The 11,880-nt window shown below is 45.1% G+C and overlaps 2 pseudogenes; both read left to right on the forward strand.

Annotated features, from left to right (window-relative positions):
• Positions 1-1,184: 1,184 nt before the first annotated feature.
• LOC136540095 (protein SCAR2-like) lies at positions 1,185-7,420 on the forward strand (annotated as a pseudogene).
• Positions 7,421-7,982: 562 nt separating this feature from the next.
• LOC136540096 (eukaryotic translation initiation factor 5-like) lies at positions 7,983-11,400 on the forward strand (annotated as a pseudogene).
• Positions 11,401-11,880: the final 480 nt, after the last annotated feature.

The following is an 11,880-nucleotide window of genomic DNA, read 5'->3' on the forward strand; positions in this document are numbered from 1 at the left end:
TATTTGGCCATCATGGGATTGCTGTTGGCTTCGTGGCCCTCAATTAGCCTGTTAGGTTTGTGTATGAGTAGCTTTGAAGTCGACGAACGTGCGTGTGCGCCCATGCGCGCCATGCATCTGCATTTTTGTTCGTTGCGCGAGCGGTCGGCAATGCTTTAGGCTGAGGCGTAGACGTGTGTGCTCGTAGCCTCGTAGTCGTAGGTTTTGGCTTTGCCCGGTCCCTTTTCTGGGTGTGCGTCTCTGTTGTTGGTGCTCTCACCCTTCACCCGTGTAAGCTATGCTACTCTGCTGGTCTTATCTGGTTGGAATAGGTGGACGGTCGGGTTGGCTTGAGTTTTTGTTGGGGTTTGTCGCTGGCCCTGGCGCCGTTTTGTTGTGGCGAAACCAAGCATCAAAATCTTGTAGCCTTGTGAATAGTGATCTTGTCGTGTAATGCGCGGGAGAGAGCATGTGACGCATCTTTTTCCCTGGAGGATTTACCTCTCTACCAGAGAGAGACCGGGTAATCTGGATTTGCTGTTGATACTGACGGCAGCGCGGTAGTAAAAAGAGCTTTCGCAAGTCATACGATGTACACGCAGGAGTTCCAGAGTAAATGCCGCCCAGTACTACGTCATGGCGATGATGTGCATGGAATCATCGGGATCGGTAGCTATAACTGCTCTCGGGATGATGTTCCTTACGATATACTCCTATATAATGAGAAAAACAGTGAGGTGTGTCTACGGGAAAACATAGAAAACGCAATCAGTTTCCATCAGAGAGTAAACATAAGCAGTTTCTTGGCTCTATTCTCATCCGTGACATTGGAAAGGCGTATGGAAGACGGCGGAAAGGCTATAAAAAAGAGTGCGATGATGATGTCGCTGCAAAAATGACTGGTGCCAAGGCTACGGCACCCTGATTCATTTCACTGTAATCAGTAACCACTCACGAGAATTACCTTGCGAATCGAACATTAACCGATGCACGGGCACGGCAGTAAATGGGCACGCGATCACAGGCTTCGTTAACCAGTTCACATGCACCGCGCATGAAGAAGCGCCCCAGCCCCCCGGTAGACCCCACCCCCCACCCCTAGTGGGTCCCGCTTGACCTCCCAGCCCAGGGAGCACGAACATAATCAAGGGACAAAACTAAACGAGCCTCCCTCTCCGAGTCTCCCTCCCCTCCCTGTCTCTGTCTCTGCTGCTTCTTGTGTTGACGCACCTGCAAGTACGAGACAGCGAGCGGGAGGAAGAAGAAACAAAAGGCCGGCCCTGATGCAACCTCGCCGCAAGAGCACCACCACCACCTAGCTCGCCAATCTATTGAGGCGGCTTCGTTAGCGTAGCGCGGCGGCCAAAGTGTAACAGGGCCGTGCTCCTGCCGGAATTGGTGGTCGCCTGGTCGGGCAAAAAGCTACCACGGCAGCGGCAGCAGCAGCGAGGAGGAGGCGGCGGCGGAAGCGTCTCGAGGATTGCGTGGCGCAATGCCCCTGTCGCGGCACACGGTCGGGAACGAGTACGCGCTAGGGCGGCCGCGACCTCTACCGCGCGGCCGACCAGCACGACCCGGAGGCCGTCCTCGATGGCGTCGCCATGGCCGGACTCGTCGGCGTCCTCCGCCAGCTCGGCGACCTCGCCTGAGTACGTGCGCCGCACCATTCCCGTCCTTCCTGTCCTGCTCTCCTTTGTCCGCCATGAACATGGATTTTGCCTGTTCTCGTCTTAATTCTGCGCTTCCGCTCCCGTTGCATTCGATTCGAGCATCTTCATTTTCCTGGATGAGTTGTTGATGTCATGCATTTCGAATTGCTGCGTCATGACTCCCGGACCGATCGCATTTGCTTTGATTTCGGTCGTAGTAGATCACCTAATGCTTTTGTTATGTTACGAACAAAACGGTAGGTTTTCGAATCCTTTCTCCTTTTTGAGAAATGGTAGGTGATTGATGTATTAGACGTTTGACTTTTCAGGTCGTTAACTCTGCTGATGGCCTTGTCCTAGCTCAGCAGCACAGACAGACCAGTGTTCTGTCATAATATTTCCGTTCCTAATAAGTACTATAATTGTGAATTGTTATCAATTACTTCTAGCTACCCTGTACCGAAAAATAGCTGCCCTTTCTAAAGGAAAAAAAAAAGAGAACAAAACCGAAAAACTTTTCTTATCGTCATCTATGCAAGAATGCTCTGATTAATTTCTGATACCTGAGGATTGAAGCAAAGAAAAAAAAATTTGCAACAGAAAGACCAAAGTTTGACCATCATGAATCGCAACATGCTGCATTTGCAGAAACCAGAATTTCAGAGAGGAACAGCACAAATTCATATTGTGCTCATGACGCAACTGAACTCCCCCCCAATTGTACTGGTTGCAGATTTGCCGCACAGGTATTCCACGGCCTGTATGATGAGGTGATGAGCACGTCTGCGCGAGGGCACGGGCTCATGCTCCGAGTGCAGCAGCTGGAGGCAGAGCTGCCACTGCTAGAGAAAGACTCCTGCCAGAGAGACTATCTGTATGTTGCTTCTAATAGGGGTGGGTTCAGTATCAAGTGCAAATTTCTCTTCTGCTGCTTATCCTTCACTACTTCTCAATTTTCAGAAAAGAAAACAAGATCAGTATGCTTTTTCCCCTCATTTGTAAAAGCCATAATTAAATCCCTTTTGCAGGTGTCGATTGGCATTCAAATCCAAGGGTGGACCATGGGGTTGTCGCAAGAGGTGACACGCCTCGCTTCATCATGGATTCAATCAAGCAGTGTCGTGGACCACCCAAACTCTTCATGCTTGACAAGTATGATGACATATCTCTACCGGGTAGCAACTGAAGACCTGAATCATGATGGTTGCAGCATTGTTCAACGTGCAGGTATGATATCGGTGGCGAGGGGGCGTGCTTGAAGAGATACTCGGACCCGTCCTTCTTCAAGACGGATTCCGCATGTTCTACCTTGCTGCTGGAAGGAACTCAAAATGAAAGAAGACCTCTGATAGCCATGGTAATAAACACTTCAAAGTTGTCCCAAATTCATATGGAGTATATTCAGTAGCTGAAGTGAGCACTGTAAACTGTCCTTCAGGAAATTTGATAGACCCACTGTATGCCGGAAATAAATAGATTGAATATTTTTTTCTGCTAATTGCTGTACGTTTTTATTTTGTGCACTTACAAAATCAGTCCACCAAAAGAGAGAATGACTTCGTTCGACTGAACTTAATGATGGTAACATAAAATCATTTTGTCCCACTCTTGCAGGAGATCAGGCCTAACCTTCAGAATGCTGAGATTTTCCGACCCCCAAATGAAGCCGACAATTTCTCCAAGTACTTTTCCTCTTACACTCTTTGAAATGTGTTAATAATGCTATTGTTCTGCTAACTTATTCTAAAAACGTTACTTTGTCCATCTCTGTAGACTGGAGACAGATTTATCTGGTGAAGCTATGGATGAAGTTCCTACAAACCGCAGACGACTGAAGTACCGCCAACTAAATGGATCTGTATTTCAAAGCTTCAGACCACTTATGCAGAATCTGTATGAAAAAGCCTTCATCAGAGGATAAATTCGTGACAGGTGACCACTCAAAAGTGCATGTATCTATGAATGATTCGCCTGAATCAGACACCGAAGAGAGAGACATCATGGTAGACACGTCCGTCAACATGGAAAAAGGCAAGGTCACTGTTCACAAGAACAGATCAATTTCTGAAGAAGCACTGTCACGTTCTTCAGATGCTCGGTCAGCAGGAAGCAGCAAGGGCTACAACTCTGAAGTTGATATCTACATGGATGCATTAACCACGATGGATTCTGAAGTGGAGACAGATTCGGAACACAGGGGCCATGGACAATGTACCTTCGATCGGATGGATTCAGACAATAGATTCTCCAATGCTCAAAACACCATGGCACCGAGGACTAGCAGCTTGGAGAAGAAAGACAAGTCAGATGTTGCCTCACCAAACAGAGATATGAGTAACCAGTATGAAGAAGCCATTGTCTCCACACAACACACCAAACCAGTTGTTGGTGAACATGAGAGGACCAGCTCGTTAGAGGAACTGCTTGACAAAGAAAAACCAGCTTCTTGGGATCATGAGAGGGCTAGCTCCTTGGAGGAATTGCTCACCGAAGATTTCAATGCTCCAGAATCTGGAGTAAGAGAGCAAGCTACTGAAGAACAGAGCTGCAATGGCAGTGTCACCAGTGTTGTATCAAATGGCACACAAGATATTACTAAGACCAAGGAAGTCAAGGAAAATTCCAACATCGCAACTATTTCCTTCAAGAAAATAGCAAGCAAGAGGTCCAAGTATGTCGGCAGCATGGAGCTCATTGCTTCAAAAGTTGGCATTCTGCCGAGGAAACTCTCCAAGAAGCATGACCCTTTCTCTGATTCCCTCCGGTACATGGCGAAGCAACTCCTTGAACTGAAGTATGATGGCACTCAAGATAGAGACTTATATGACTTTGAAGTTGAAGCAGACGGTGTGGGATGTGATGTCAAGTACCAGGAAATTTATGACCCTCCTGTTGAAATCAAGGAGAGTGACGATGTGCACAAAATTCCGTCAGATTCACCTTATGATGATGTGGATTCAAGAAAATGCCTTCAGGAAGAAGTAAACCATGAGCTGGAGCATGATGTTCCACCTACTGACAGTCCACATGATTCAGTCCCTGATGAAAGAAATGGATTTCAGGACTCCAACATGGTCTACTTGACAGGCATCATTACATCTTGCAGTTCCCAAGAGGAAGAAGGATGTGCAAGTACTGCACTTGATGAGAATTCATCTACGGGAGTGATCAACCATATTTTGGAGCATGCTCAAGAGAAGTTCGAGGAACATCTTGACAAGGAAGTGAATGAGGACATTCATACAGAAGTCATTTCTGAAAATGCATCTGATAAGTGTGAAGACTTGAAGGAAGTCGGCATTTACACGGAGCAGGTGAATGTGGAAGATATTGAGGAAAGCAATAAATCTGATGTATATGTGTTGGATGATGAAACTGCCGAGTATATAGAAGAGCAGGTAGTTTCAGATGGCATGATCTCTTCACCGGTTTCATCCAAGCAATCGGATGATCCTTGCCGGATAACTCCACTCGCTCTGGCAGAAGAAGATGATACAGTGGCATGTAAGATCTTCGGCAGCCCTGAAGTGGAGCATATTACATTGTCAGAAACATTCACGGATATTGATCTACCTAATGTGGTAACTGAGTCAGTTATCAACAGCGAACATGCCATGCCAGATAATGAACAGTACTATTTACATCCAAAAACTACATTTGGACAAGATCGTATTCTCGGCAGCTATGAAATTGTAGGGGAAATTGGGCAAGTTCCACTATGCAGCTCAACCACTGCGGCTATAACTCCAGAACTAACTGTAAACACAGAGGAAAAGCATGAGTTTCATCAAGCTGTGTATCAGCAACCATCGAATTCAGTAAATAGCAGTACTGAAGTTTTTGGAGATCCACTAGCTCCTGACTCCAGAGATGTTCCACCGTCAGTCATCTCAAGCTTCGATTGGATGCTTAATGGTGCAATGCAGCAGTCATTCAATATCCTTCCTTCTCATCCAACTAATGGAAATGCACAAGAAAATGGTTCTTCTGAAGATGCGCCGCCACCGCTTCCACCTCTTCCACCAATGCAGTGGCGAACAAACAAGCTACAGACAGGGTCATCACCATTACCTGCAAAGATTGGAAGACCACCAAGGCCAAAACCTCCAGTAAAACAACAAGAAAGTGAAGCTACTTGGGTTCTTCAGGAAAAGAGTCTGCACAAAGGCTTGAGTTTGCAGAATGAAGTAGTGCAGGCAACCATTTCTAGTGATCATGAGATAAATCAAATCCTTATCATGGATTGTCATGAAAATCGTCACCAGGAAGGAGAGGAGTATGATGCCCAGGATTCTAATCCATTTCCCTCGTCAGAAGTTGAATGCTTGTCAGAAGTTGCTTCAGTAAAATATGAAAATCTGCACACATTGCAGCTACCTGAGCTTATCGTTGTTCCGGAAGAGGCATGGTCAGTGTTTGGTAATATAAAATTCATACCAGAACAAGAAGGAAAACACCAACTAAGCAATGGACTTTCTGTTTGCAATGGCTTGTGCACTTCTGATTTGTCAGCACAAAAGACCAAGCCAGAAGCCTGAATTTTTGCAGATTATAAGGAAAAGGAATTTTCAGCTGCAGGTAATGACAAAGTTGCAGATTCAGAAGAAAACAGACCAAATGGTGCTATTAAACAGGATGGTATGCTGAATCCTGACTTGCCAGCGCAACAGAAAAACGACGAACATGATTGTGATGACAAGGCCAGGGAGTTTTCCTCTGCATTAGAAGAGGAATCGTCAAAATCACCAACTCATGTAGTGCCAAAACCATCTAGATATCCTCTACTTCCTGTTACTTCTCATGACAGAAGCATGGTATGTAGGACTCTTTCATATTTGGTTTTAAATGATTTTAATATCCTCACCTGACCATTTCTCTTTTACCCTTTTATATAGCTAATAAAGGCTCCAACTTTGGTTCAGCTTTCAGATGAGAAGAACACACTTTTGGAACAGATAAAGAACAAGGTAATCCTTGTAGGGTGCATTAAGCCACATCACCATCATTACAACAGTTTCTTTTTTTTCTACTGAAAGCAAATACAGTCAAATTAATCTAAAAGTGCCTTAAACCAATTTGACTTGTTTCACAGTCTTTCAACTTGAAGCCTGTTCTTGCAAAGAGACCAAATGTAATGGGTGGTCCAAAAACGAACTTACAAGTGGTGGCCATTCTAGAGAGAGCCCATGCGATTCGCCAGGTTACAAGTCATTCCATTTCTTCCTAGCTACAATTTCAGTCGATTATAGCTGTATTATCTATGATTAAACGATAATTATTTCTTTTAAAACAGGCTGTTGCTGATGACGATGACGAGGATAGCTGGAGTGAGTAGCTGGCTCTTCCTCAGAGCAATTCATTTCGGCTCCTGATGTTTCACTAGTGCTTGCGTCGATCCAGACCTTTGTGTCCCTGTTCTTGCATGGAGCAAAATATGGAATGGAGCCAACTTAGCACAGGATTCCATGCCAAGACAGCTGATTTGGACCAGGTGATGTCCATGGATGGGCAGGATAGAAGCAACGTTGCAACTGCAAACATAGTGTGCGTCTCTACTGTACTATCTGTAACGAGTTTCGAAGCGCGTCACATGTTTATTATCTCTTTCGATGCGCCTCCTGAAAATTTGATGGGCTTGGTGAGGATTGTTAGATTGTATATGCCTCCTAGGACTAGTTTGATTTTTGTAACTTGGTGAGTGTACAGAAAGAAGCATGGATTGTTGAGTTGTTCTGGACAAATCTGAAGCTGCTAGAGCATGCAACTTGACTGTATAGGTCTCTGACTCTGAATCAGACAATGGCCGCTAGAGGTAAGGGTGTGTTTAGTTGGGGAGATGAAAATTTTTGAGTGTTACATTGGATGTGTCGGAAGTATGTCGGGAGGGGTTTTTGGATACTAATAAAAAAACAAATCATCAGGAAACTACGAGACGAATCTAATGATACTAATTAATCGGTCATTAGCACATGTAGGTTACTGTAGCATTTAAGGTTTTTCATAGACTAATTAGGCTTAGAAGATTCGTCTCGCGATTTTACCGAGAACTATGCAATTAGTTTTTTTTTCGTCTACATTTAGTACTCCATGCATATATCCAAATATATTCTTTTACTGTAGGAGGCAAAAAAAAAAATAGAAACTAAACAGAGCCTAAGTTTCAAGAAACAGAAAGGTGAGGTGCAGGGAATGTGAATCTACCATCTACAACATACCTTTTTTTTTTGTGTGTGTATATTTCTGTATACCAGATCTGTTCCCTTACGAAGCCACGTCGATTGTACTGCATCACGCGATTTTTTCCCCCTTCCCCTCCCACCGTTCGTTGCCCAGGCGATTAAAATAGGGCGTCCCTCGACCCTTCCGTCTCTCGAACACCATCCGAAATCATCCGACAGTGGATCAGCCGAACAGGGGGAAAAAAAAAAGAAAGAAAAAACGCTCCCCACCCCCGGCTCCACCGCTCGCCCTACTCGGCTCCCGCTCCGCGCACCGCCGCCGCCGCCAGCCCCTCTCCCCACCCAGCCGTCCTCCCTGCTCCGCTTCCACTTCCCGCTCCCCGTCAGCTCATCCACGTATAGCGGCCAGACCTCCCAATCAGCTGCGCATCTCGCCGGCGACCTCCACCGCTTCCATCTACAACAGGTTCGGTCGTTTGTTTGGCGGAACACCACCTAGGGTTTGAGTATCCGTGAGGAATCTAACTAGATTTAATTAGGGTTTGCTTGGTAACACACACCACCCGGATTAGGCTGTGGTCAGATTTTGGTTTATGGGCCCTATTGGCTACGTTGAAAAGCCAGGGCTGAAAGTACTGTTCGCTGATTCGTGGCGAGAGAAAAACACTGTTTGTTCGTCGAAATAGTACGGCTCACGGGACAAGCGAACAAGGCCATGCTGGATTAATGAATTTTTCTACTGTGCGTGTACAACAGATTTGTTGTATATTCAGCGTTGGGGGTCTGTTTGGATAGGTATTAATTGGGATCCTAAAAGTTTAAGTTTATGTGATATGTGCTATGTTGTGTTCGATTTCAGTTTATGCCAGATTAATGAATTTTTCAACTGTGGGTGTAGATTTGTTGTGTATACGTGTTCTATCTCTGTTTGGATAGGTGACAATATTTGGGATCCTAAAATATTTATGCACTTGGATTTGCCTGCAGCTGATTATGTTGTGGTTTATGTTGGTAGGCATACGTGCATTCTACCTCTGTTTCGATAGGTATTTGGTTGTTTATTATTGTTTGGGTTTAGCTTGTCTTATTTTACATTTGGCAATGATGATGTATCTTTTGCCAAACAATTGTAGTGTTGAGGATGATAATCACCTATGTACTAGTTCTTTTATATGCTGGTGTTGTTTTCTGTACTCACCATCTCATTCTGCACATGGGATGCAATGACTTGGATTCTTGGTTAGGAACTATTTCCCAGCTGTTTTTAGTTCATTGTTTCCTTTGCTGGTGAGCTATCAAACCTAAAAGTGCATTCATCCAGGAGATACAATTTTCTTAATTGACACAATAATATGATGAATGATGGGATCTCCATGTATACTTTTGAACCAATCATATTCTCTTTGTTTGTAAGTTACTTGGGTAGGTGCATGAAGGTTCTGTTCTGGGTGATAGTGTAATAATTTTGTTTAGTTGCCCATCAGTATACGTGGTTGAATTGCTCTCAGTTTATAATACTAGCTATTCTGTCATACAATGTAATATGCTGTCCTTCCTACAATGGAACTTTCAGTTTGGATGTTCCCATACACATTGGCGCTGTATGATTTCTTTCTGACATTCAATCCTCTGTTTATGCTGTACCAGGTAGCAGCAACTGTTCTGCTGCAGTCTGACAAAGTGGAGGGCTTAGGAATTGCTGCTTCTTTTATGTCTGAACAATCTTTGCTCTATTTGGGATTGCTGGGAGAGTATTCTCGCGCGACGAGGAAAAGGCACAAGGTCCCGTTCCACTGCATGCATCAAGAGCCCATCTGGTTTCCTTGTTCTGAGGTGTCGTTTGCTGGTGCTCAGAGTCGGCTTGGTATTTTCGAAGGATCAGCAGCTACTCTCGACTCTGGACTTTGTCACATCTGATAGCACCAACTTCATAGATCTTTATCCAAGATGGCGCTGCAAAACATTGGTGCTTCAAACAAGGGATGATGCCTTCTACAGGTACAAGATGCCCAGAATGATCACCAAGATAGAAGGTCGTGGTAATGGTATCAAGACAAATATTGTAAACATGGTTGACATAGCAAAAGCACTTGCCAGGCCATCTTCCTACACAACCAAGTACTTTGGATGTGAGCTTGGTGCGCAGTCCAAATTTGATGAGAAGACAGGGATTTCCTTGGTTAATGGGGCTCATGATACTGCAAAGCTGGCTGGTCTCCTTGAGGTATTCATCAAGAAGTATGTCCAGTGTTATGGATGTGGGAATCCTGAGACTGAGATTCTCATCTCAAAGACACAGATGATATCACTGAAATGTGCAGCCTGTGGGTTTGTCTCGGATGTTGACATGAGGGACAAGCTCACAACCTTCATCCTGAAAAACCCACCAGAACAGAAGAAGGGAGGAAAAGACAAGAAGGCCATGAGGAGAGCTGAGAAGGAACGCCTGAAGGAAGGTGAGGCTGCTGATGAGGAGCAGAAGAAACTGAAGAAGGATGCAAAGAAGAAGGGTGGTGCATCTTCCAAGGAGTCCACTGCCAAGGAGTTCGAAGAAGAAGGCTACTGCTGCTGGCTCTGATGAGGACCACTCAACCTCTCCAACTCGCAGCCGTGATGGTGACCATGCAGCTGCAGATGAGGAAGAGGATGATGATGATGTCCAGTGGCAGACTGACACTTCTATCGAGGCTGTGAAGCAGCGCATGCAGGAGCAGCTGAGTGCAGCAACTGCTGAAATGGTGATGCTGTCCACTGAGGAGACTGAGAAGAAGAAGAAACAGGCAACCCACAGAGATGGCACTGCTAATGGTTCAGCAAAAGAAATACCTGATGAGAAACCTGCTGTCACTAAGCCTAGTCCCTATGAAGAACTGGTTGGAGACATCAAGGCTAGCCTGGGAAGTGCTCCTATCCCCTACCCAGCTGAAGGCTGTGCTGGCCTCCTCAACCCTTCCTCCCCAGGATGTGATGAATGCTCTCCTCGAGTCTCTCTTTGATGGTGTGGGCAAGGGATTCGCGAAGGAGGTTGTGAAGAACAAGAAGTACCTTGCTGTTGCTGTTCCAGATGAGGGTGCCCAGACGCTGCTTGGTTCAGGCCATTGAGGCTTTTGGCGGCAAGTGCAGCCCTGAGGCACTGAAGGAGGTCCCAGTCGTCCTGAAAGCCCTGTACGATGGAGATATCCTGGAGGAAGAAACCATCGTGGACTGGTACAATGCTGCTGTTGCAGCTGGAAAGGACTCCCAGGTCGTCAAGAACGCCAAGCCCTTCGTTGAGTGGCTCCAGAGCGCCGAGTCTGAGGAAGAGGACGATGAGTGAAGAGACTGACGCTGCTCTACTGCTGCTCATGCTACACTTAATATTATTATTTCAATTAAGTTCCTTTTGCTTGTCTGGTGTGATCGTGTGTCAGGTGTTCGTAGTGACAATGTCTAAAACTGTTAATTGTCGTGTGGTGCAGCATACCTTGTGTGGTTGGCTGCGTGTGGTGTCGTCAGTTTGGTGTCTGTTGGATGTCACGGTTTATTATGTTCCTGTGGATTGCAACTATAACTATATAAGTATTTGCTTGGGTTGTGCTCTTATAACCTTTTGAGATTTTGCATTTTCTTGCACTGCATTGTTGTCCCTGTATATTAAAGGTCGAGGATTATGAAATCCTGAGCATGTAAGGCTACGGTATAGTCATCTGCACAACGGAGGATGCTTGTGATGCGTTTGTTGTCATGCTTGTGGTTTTATTTTTTATTTTGGTCGTGGCGATATTTTGATTAGATTGAGCAGTTGAGCCAACTGCCCATAGAAGCCTCAACTAGCCTATTTATCGGGTCATCAGATAGGGACGACCGATTTTAAGGGCATGTTTGGTTGGGTTGTCGGAGAGTTGCCTGAAAAGTTGATGATTTTTGCCTGGCCAGGCAAGTCTGAAGAAGGGTTGGAAGCCTGTGCCTGAAAAGGCTAATAAAAGATACAATATATATTTAAAAGCTAATAAAAGGTATAATATCATATTTAAACTTACACGGTTATGGTTATAAATAATAATAAATAAATAAAAGCATCCATATTTTCTCAA

This window comes from Miscanthus floridulus, chromosome 2 (genome assembly GCF_019320115.1).
Source record: "Miscanthus floridulus cultivar M001 chromosome 2, ASM1932011v1, whole genome shotgun sequence".
Taxonomy (NCBI): Eukaryota; Viridiplantae; Streptophyta; class Magnoliopsida; order Poales; family Poaceae; genus Miscanthus; species Miscanthus floridulus.